Source organism: Canis lupus, chromosome 33 (genome assembly GCF_011100685.1).
Source record: "Canis lupus familiaris isolate Mischka breed German Shepherd chromosome 33, alternate assembly UU_Cfam_GSD_1.0, whole genome shotgun sequence".
Classification (NCBI taxonomy): domain Eukaryota; kingdom Metazoa; phylum Chordata; class Mammalia; order Carnivora; family Canidae; genus Canis; species Canis lupus.
In genome coordinates, this window is record NC_049254.1 from 24,665,861 (window position 1) to 24,674,670 (window position 8,810).

The following is an 8,810-nucleotide window of genomic DNA, read 5'->3' on the forward strand; positions in this document are numbered from 1 at the left end:
CCAGATCTAATATTAGAACCCGCCTCTCAGGGACACATATGATTCGGATCTTGAAAAATAATGAGAACCTGGATAGAACAAAATAGGTTTGGAGGTAGGGACCACAATATGTCGGATGAGGAGGATGCCTGGCCACCACCACCATAGTCCCCAAATATGGGGAAACTGAAACTGAAACAGCTTCTGTTGAGCATCACTGCCCCAGGAGCCATCCATACATGCTCGGGGCTCAGGCAAAGCTGCCTTCCTTCAAAAGCTGGGGGAGCTTCTTGACGCTCATGGGATGTTTTAGAACCTTAAAACACACGCTCGATTGCATTTCTTAATTATCCAGGGCTCAAAAGCCCAGATATAAAGAAATGAATCTCTGTTCCCGCACAGGGTCAGATGGGCCCAGATTGCATGATAGATTGGCGGGGCCCTGAGGGTCAGTCTGGAAAGAAAGACATGAAAGAAAGTCTCCGTGGATGAAGATACTCTGGCAGAGTGGACCAGATACAGCCAAGCACCTGAATGTTGGGTAATGAGAGGCTCTAGCCAAAGTGCAAAGCTGAGTCTCTCCCCTTTCTGCCTGGATGCCTCTCAACCCCTCATCCCACCAGAGTTCCAGGGTGTTCTGGAAATGAGGGGCCTGGGTCTTACCTAAGAAACAAAGTACGGAGCCACAAGAGCTACAGCTGTTCTGCTGCGGGCATCTTGCCTGGAAGAAGACCTTGTGCAGTTGGCCAGGGAAGGAGACAGCTACTGGGGGGCACGGGTTGGCGGGGGGGGGGGGGGGGGGGGGGGGCGCAGGCCTGGAGGTCAGAGACCCGGGAGCAGACGCAGGGCCGGGATGCGCAGCCTGCAGCATCCATCGTGGTCTGAGCATCACCGTCCTGCGGAGCTCGGCTTGCAGACGGGCTCGCTCGCTTCCCCGCGTTCTCGCGCACAGGACGATCCCCAGAGCTCGGAAGCAGCACAGACAGAAACACAGACTCCGAGGGAACCGGAGTCACAGCCGGGGCTCCTGAGAGAGCTTGAGAAGGGGAGGCCAAGGCCGAGAAGACAGTGTGGGGGAGGGGGTGGGGGGCAGAGGGAGGCCTGTGAAGTCGGTGCCCTGCGAGGTGCCAGCGGGGCCCCGAGAGTGAGGAGCAGGCCGCCCTGCACCGAGCCCGTGCACCGAGCCCGTGCACCGAGCCCCCCCCCGCCCCCCTACCCCGGGGGCGAGAACCCCAGAGAGAGCAGAAGGGCCGCGGCTGGGCCCGACACGGCCCGAGCTCCCCCTGCCGGCCGCGCCGCGGAACTGCGGCCTTGCGCCGCGGGAGCGGGCGACCCGTCCCGGGCTTTGCCCACCCGTGCCTGCTTCCTTGTAATTCCCCGAGATCCTAGTGTCTCGGAAGCCTGGTGTCTGAGGCTGGGTCTTTAAAAAATAAAGATTTTATTTACTTATTCATGAGAGACACACATAGAGAGAGAGGCAGAGACACAGGCAGAGGGAGGAGCAGGTCCCTGCAGGGGAGCGGGACTCGATCCCAGGACCCCGGGATCACGAGCAGGGTTGAAGGCACCCGGGCTGCCCCGAGGCAGGGTCATCAATGCCCGGGTGGGTTCCCCGGGCTCCAGGCCCAGGGAGGGCCCCGCCCCAGTGGGGGCGCAGGCGGGGGCAGGTCGAGCGCACCCTCCGCTAGAATGACACCGGCCTTCTGGGGCTGGGCTGAGGGCACTGCACCTGGACCAGGCTTCCAGAAGTCCCGAGGAGAGCCTCCCTCCTCCCCCTTCCCTTCCTCCCCTTCATCTTCTCTGCAGGAGGCAGAGGCAGGGCAATGGCAAAACCCCCGGGGCGGAAAGGAGAGAAAAGCGAGGCTCCCCAAATGCCAAGCCGATTTTACTTGCTAAGAATAGCTTTTATCTCTGGGAGGAAAAGCAGAAGACCTGGTTCTCTCCTCTCCCATTCAACTCCCCCCAACAACTGAAGGTTGATTTTACTCTATTTTATTTAAAGGTTTTATTTATTTATTCATGAGAGACACAGAGAGAGAGAGGCAGAGACACAGGCAGAGGGAGAAGCAGGCTCCATGCAGGAGCCTCACGCGGGACTCAATCCCGGGTCCCCAGGATCAGGCCCTGGGCTGAAGGCAGGCACTAAACCGCTGGGCCACCCGGGCTGCCCTGAAGGTTGATTTTAAAGGGGCAGCGCTCAGCCAGGGGAACACAGTAGGCCCTCTGTCTTTCCCCCCAGATGATGAGTTTGGAGTCACCGAGAGCTAGAATCCAGAGAACCAGGAAGGAGGTGAAGGAGGAGGCAAGAGGGAAGTGGAGAGGAAGAGAGAGATCAGGACGCAGGATCGCTGTCACCCCCTAAGTCTCGGGTTCTGCAGTCCAAAGGAGGCTGACAGGGATGGTGGGACTTTGGGGGGTGGCCCTGGGCTGAGCAGCGGGACCAGCCGGGGCTCTAGGCAGCGGAGTCCCCTCCATGGCTGTACTTCGGCGAAGGGGGACAGATTTCTAGACCTCTGGCTAGGATGTATGCTCACCATACCAAATCCTTGTGAGTGCCCTGCCTCCCACCTACTCGGAGGTTAAAAGCCCAAACAATCTTCCCCCAAATTGCATTTTCTTTCATAAAAGTGCTGCATTTCTTTCAGGGCAGAAAGTGTGCATGTTTCTAAAAGATTAGGTCAGAGTTATAGGGTTATTCTCAAGGACTCTGGATAAGAACATCAGAAAGCACTCCATTTCCTTTATTAGCTGAAAACAGAAAAGGTTTTTTTTTTTTACAGTTAAATGTTTTGTAGAAAGCAGGGATGGCCCTCAGGGAAGCAGTCGCTAGTCCCCTGCGCTCTCCCTGCGTGCGTACCTTCCATCCTCTGGCTCCCTCTTTTCCTCCTGTCACTGGGGCAGCCTTTTGCTCACACTGTCTCCTGGTCTCCCCTGGCTCTGGCTTCCTCTCCAACTCACCTTTCACGTCCCTCCTGAATCTGTTTCCCCGGCCAGAGTGCCCATTTGGAAGGAAGGGAAAGAAGGGATTGCCCTGTCTGCTTGGGATCCCCCAATGTCTGATGCCTTGCAGCTTTCCAATAGGGCAAGCAGATATCCCACAGAACTTGAAGAGAATCGGTCTCTGTGTCTCAAGGCAGTCTACCAACCACCTCTGAAAAACTACTAGATAGACAGTTGACAGCCCACACTTCATATTAGCCCCCTTCTCGACTAGCCCTTGGCCACTTCTACTGTAAAAGAATATCGTAGTGACTCACGAGTCAATGGGAGCAGAAGGGCCTTGGCAGGCACTGCATAAATACAAATATTGGTTATTTATCACAAGTGAAAGCGGCTCATAGGTAACTGAAACTGGCCCAGTTCAGCTTCTGTTGAATAAAAGGGGGAAAAAATTCACAAACATCAAAAAGTAAAAAATAAAAGAGGAACACTCTGCGGAAGATGTCCTTTCTCTGTATTGCTATCAGCTGGATCAATTGTAGCAATTTCCTAAATGCTCCTGGAGAAGAAGAAATGATTTTAGAAGAAACCTGCTCAGCGCTCCATGTTGCGGGTCTGGGCTGCCTGTGACCAGCAGAGGGCAGACTTCAGTTAGAAACAGAAGCCTGCAGAGTTGATGGGGAGGTGGAGGGGTGGCATTTAGGATTCCAAGGTTGCAAATTGCTTATTTCATGCAATGCACAACCCTGGAGATCAGAGTCCAAGATTTTGGACACCATACGAGAGACCAGGTTTCAAGGAATCAGTTCTAAGCAGGGAATGACGACTATACATGTTCCTCTGTTTATAAGATGCAAGCCTGGGCAGAAAAGGCTGGTTCTGCACACCCTCTCTGGGCGCTGCAAGCTGCTCTTCAATGTGAATCACTGCAGTGACTCGCCCCCATCCCCAGACCTGCCACAGTCACTCAAAGCCACATATTGTGTAGAGTGGAGGCGTAACTGACTTGGGAAAGCAGGTGCTGTGTCCAGGACTTGGTGAAGGAGTTCTTGCTGTTGGTCATTCCTTTTTGTTTGATGAATATAGAGAAACCGTATTCCCTGGGAAACACAGAGGAATGAAGACTATTAGAAATGTTTCCTTAAGATTTCAGCCAGCCTAGCAATTCCACTTCTAGATATAGTCCCAAGAGAAGTGAAAACATACGTCTGCACAAAAACCAGTACACGAATGTTCTTAACAGCCTTACTCATCACAGCCCCAAAAAGGAAACAACCCAAGTATCCACTGACTGATAAATGGAGTCTATCCATCAAAATGCAGTATATCCATACAATTGAATATTATTTAGTCAAAAAAGGGATGACATACTAATACATGTTACGACATGGATTAACCTTGAAACTTGCATGCTAATTGAGAGAAGCCAGTCGCAGAGGACTACATATTGTATGATTCCATTTATATGAAATGTCCAGAATAGGCAAATTCAGAGAAACAAAATAGATTAGTCATTGACCAGGAGGAGGGGAAGATGGGAAGTGACTGTTAATGAGTTTGGGATTTCTTTTGGGGGTGATGAAAACGTTCTGAAATTAGTGCTGATATGCAACTCAGCAAATATAATAAAAAGCACTGAACTGCATGCTATAAAACTGTTACTTAAAAAAAAAAAAAAAAAGATTTTGACCAGGGCAGATGTTCTAGAGGGAAACTCAGAGCAGGAAATAAGGAGACTACAAAGAAAATATTTGACCTCTGAGAGACCCATCCTACCACCAAGCAAATATATATGTATATTTAGTAGTTCAGTGTAGGCTGGAAGTAGAGGTGGCCAAAGCCAGTATGGAAAGCAAGGAGAATTATCCACCAAGCTGAACCGATTCTGCATCTTCTTCAAGTGGCTAACTCGTAGAGGGTTGACACCTCTCTGATGGTGCAGGCATGGTAACATGGGTGCTATTTCATTTAAGGCAAGAGGGTCACATCTGCATTGATGTCCTGGTGTCCCCCTGGACAGAGGGATATAAGAGAGAACCACACTCCTCAGGCTATAATAACCAGACAGACTTTCCAAGATCTCAGGAGCTGATGAGGAGGGAAGGGGATAGTAATGAAGTCACCAGCTCAGCTGCCAGGGGGCCTCGTGGTCACACCCGAGTTCCAGATATGCAATCAGTAACGGTCACAAAAATCTAGAGGCTCATACCCTGTTCTTACTGTAGCTCCCACAGCACCTCAAAGAGGCTAAGCCCACAAGAGCTCTTGGTAAATATGTGGAAAAAGTGGAGGAAGGAAGAAATAGATGAGTGTACAGCTGACGAGGCCTAGGGAAGTACCCTGGTTCGGTCAACATCCCAGAAAGGAAGTGTCCCTGAGTGAGAAGGACAAGGAGACATGACTTTGCTCACTGTCTCTATCAGAACCACCCATTCACACATCACTGGGCCCGCCTTGTTAAGTCCTGAAGCATTAAGTAGAGCAAGATCCCAGGCACACGGAAGCGTGCCCTTCTAGTGCAACAAGCTTGAAACATCTTTCCTCTCTTACCTTCACCCAGGTCCTGGACAGAAAGTGGAATTCATTAACAGCATTGTGTACTAGTGAGTCAGAATTTGCTTCATTTCTAAGATGCGCTGTGAAAAAACTATGAAAGTGTGCCTTTTAAAATTTGTGTTTACTGATTTAAAAAAAAGAAGCTCCCTTTTGTTCTATAATTGCTTAAGGTGAACAGGGACACGATGATACTGGAGTATGATAAGATATTTTCCAGCCCTGTGTTATTCTTCAAGTCTGGTCCTCTGGGTGATTGCTACGCATTTTAGGGAACCTGGGACTATGTCTTAAAAAACTTGCCTAATTATAGATTCAGCCAGGGGATGGGAACTCAGTAACTAATTATGTAGCTAGAGCTTCAAACAGACATTGAAACCAGAGGTCACAACATTTCCAATTACGTGGTGAAAAAGGGGATAAGAACAACTGGCCAACTACCAATTGTTTTTCAGAAATTATATATGTTCAGTGGGTAAGAGTTAGATTTGGGAGTTGAGCAGATCTGGATTTAAAGCTTGGTCTTTTCCTTCAGTTATTCCTTTAGTAAATGTGCATCTATCACCTACTACGTACCAGACACTGTGTTTAGCATCGATGATGCAGCACGAGCGAGAAAGTCTCTGTCCTGCGGGAGCTTACGATCCCAACAGCAATAGCTACACAAAATACCTATTATCTTTTTTTTTTTTTTTAAGATTCTATTTATTTATGAGAGAGGGAGGGAGGGAGAGAGAGAGAAAGAGAACACGAGCAGGGGGAAGGACAGAGGGAGAAGGAGAAACAGCCTCCCTGTTAACAATGCAGGGGGCTCCATCCCAGGACCCTGAGATCATGACCTGAACTGAAGGCCGATGCTTAACCACTGAGTCACCCAGGCACCCTAAAATACCTGTTATCTTAAAGGAGTTGTTAAACCTCTCCACATCCAGATCTGTAAAATGGGGTGGTGTGGGGAAATGATCCTTATTTTGAAAGTTATAGTTAGGATTAAGCTGAATAACACCAACAAAATGCACAGGATTTGCATTTTAAAAAATGTTGCTGTGCTTCCCCTTATAAAACACCTGGTATCACTTTATCATTTGCTACCACACCCGACTGTCTTTAAGTGAACATTCCTAGTTTAAAGTGAGACCAAGTGGGTCAAGGCCTTGAATAAAAACTCCAAGGCAAGTCCATGAGCAACATTCAGGGGACTTCAAGGTAACAGGTGTCACATAAACGTACAGGATGGATGCTGACCAAAATGGGGTCCCCTGATGGATGAAAGGAGAGCCTTTCCTTTTCTCTGCCTTCGCTTCCCTCCTCCCTCTTTCCTTTCATCCCGCAGCTGTCTCCCTCTGAGCTGCTGCTTGGCGATCCTCCACAATAATTGTGCTGCTAGGGCGCCTGGCCTGGGAGACAGAGACCTCTGTTGTGCAGGACACAGGCACAGCCAGGGCTGGCTGACCCAGCGCACTGGGAAGTTCTGTGTCAGCGTTCCGTTGAATATTGACTTTTCATGACCCTAATGATTTAATCATTTTGTAGATTTTTGAAAGAAGCATGAGGTTTACAGAGGTTCTGACTTGCTCAAGGTCTCACCGTGGACGTGGAGCCAGAAATCGGAAGCACCTTGTGCTCTGCTCTGGGAGCCAGGGTCTGGCCATCTCCATGTGCCCTGAATTTCAGATTCCTTTCTTACTGTGCCAATATATTAAAAAAAATTTTTTTTCAAATACTAAGTTGTTGTCATTGTTTTAGGTCAGTGTTTTGTTTTCTAGAAGGCACAAACTGGTTAGACTTATCCTGGTTTGAGAGGCCATTAATTAAGCAAATCTACTCAGATTTTGTGACTGCCATGCTAAAAGTCCTAAAAAATAAATGTAATAAGAAGCTGCACTTGGGTCCAGCAGTCAAGAAGATGGAATTGGATTCTTCCCAAAGTCAGTTATTTTGTTTGGATGCCTCTTGTTTTCGCATTTACTTTACCAAGCTATTTTGTGAGGCAACTTTATTTTTAAAGATATTTTTTTCTTTTCTTTTTTTAAGCAGAGATGGTTTATAGGAGAGAGCAAGGAACTTACACTCAGGAGATTTGGACTCTACTCCCAGTTCTGCTGGGTGACCTTACACTAATCACTTGCCCTTCTTGAGCCTAAACTCCTCATCCTCACTCCATGGGGTGGACTGGCCTGGAGGTTTTCCCCCCTGCTCAGGTCAGTGGGATTTCCAGGATATGTGTTCTGGGCCAGGCAGATCTAAAGTGGAGGCTGGGAGAAGAGGAGGCTGGGGCCTCACAGGCCTCTACCCTCCACTACTCAGAGCAGCATCCCTTTTGTTTGCTTCCCAGAGGGAGAGTCTGCATGAGGCTTTATTTGAGAGAAAGGTTCTGCTATTTCTTTAGCATTTAAAAATCACCAGCACAACTCAATTATCTGAAAGAATCTTTTTTTGGTCTCACATTCTCTAGTTTCTAAGTTCAAAGATTGGCTCCTGATTTTTCTTTTTAGAGGTTTCTTTGCTGCTGTGGACACACTCACCAATCACCCCTTAATTATAAACCGTTTCTCTGCTGACCCTAGCTGACTGCTAACTATGTATTATGCTGGCTATAAAGATCCTGGAAACCAGCTTGTCTGGTAATCCTGCCCTAATAGCATTGCCACCAGCAGGGAAGAACCTTTGCAGCAGTGTTCATTTGTTGACCAGGGATTTTATTTATTATTATTATTATTTTAGCTTGCGGGCATTTGTTCCAACCACCTTGGAAAAACAGTTCCAGAATTGTCCCCCAGCCCTGGCCGGCACAGCAGCGCCCTCATTTGTATGCAGTGGCTTTGGGCTTTGTCTCTCGAAGGACGTTCTGCAACGCCATTCTCACCGCTCCCCACAGCGCTAAGCAGCCTTGCAGAAGGGATCTCACAGCCTCTCCCCACCTTGCTGTTTTCCGGGGGCCATGCGCTCACTGAGTCACCCCTGCATGCCAGCGATCTTTGGCTGCAGCACTGCAGAAGGTGCTGAGCCAGGCTGTGCCACCCCAGCCCTTCCTGGTACGGATTTATTTCACACATGAGGTGGCTGCTTTGCCCAGAGTGGAGCAAGAGCACTTTTCCTTTACAAAGAACTGATTTGGATTTTCATCTAAAGTCTGCTAGTGCTATAAGGAGATAAAGATAAATCAGCATTCTCTGCTCACTGCAGGTCAGTAAGGTTCAAGAACTTACTGCCAGATGAGTAAAATCAGGATATAGGATGGGGAAGGTGAACAGTGACTCAGGGACTGTTATGTATCACACCGAATGTTCCTTACCTCATTTAATTCTTATAATAACCCTCCTGGGTAGGTATTCCAA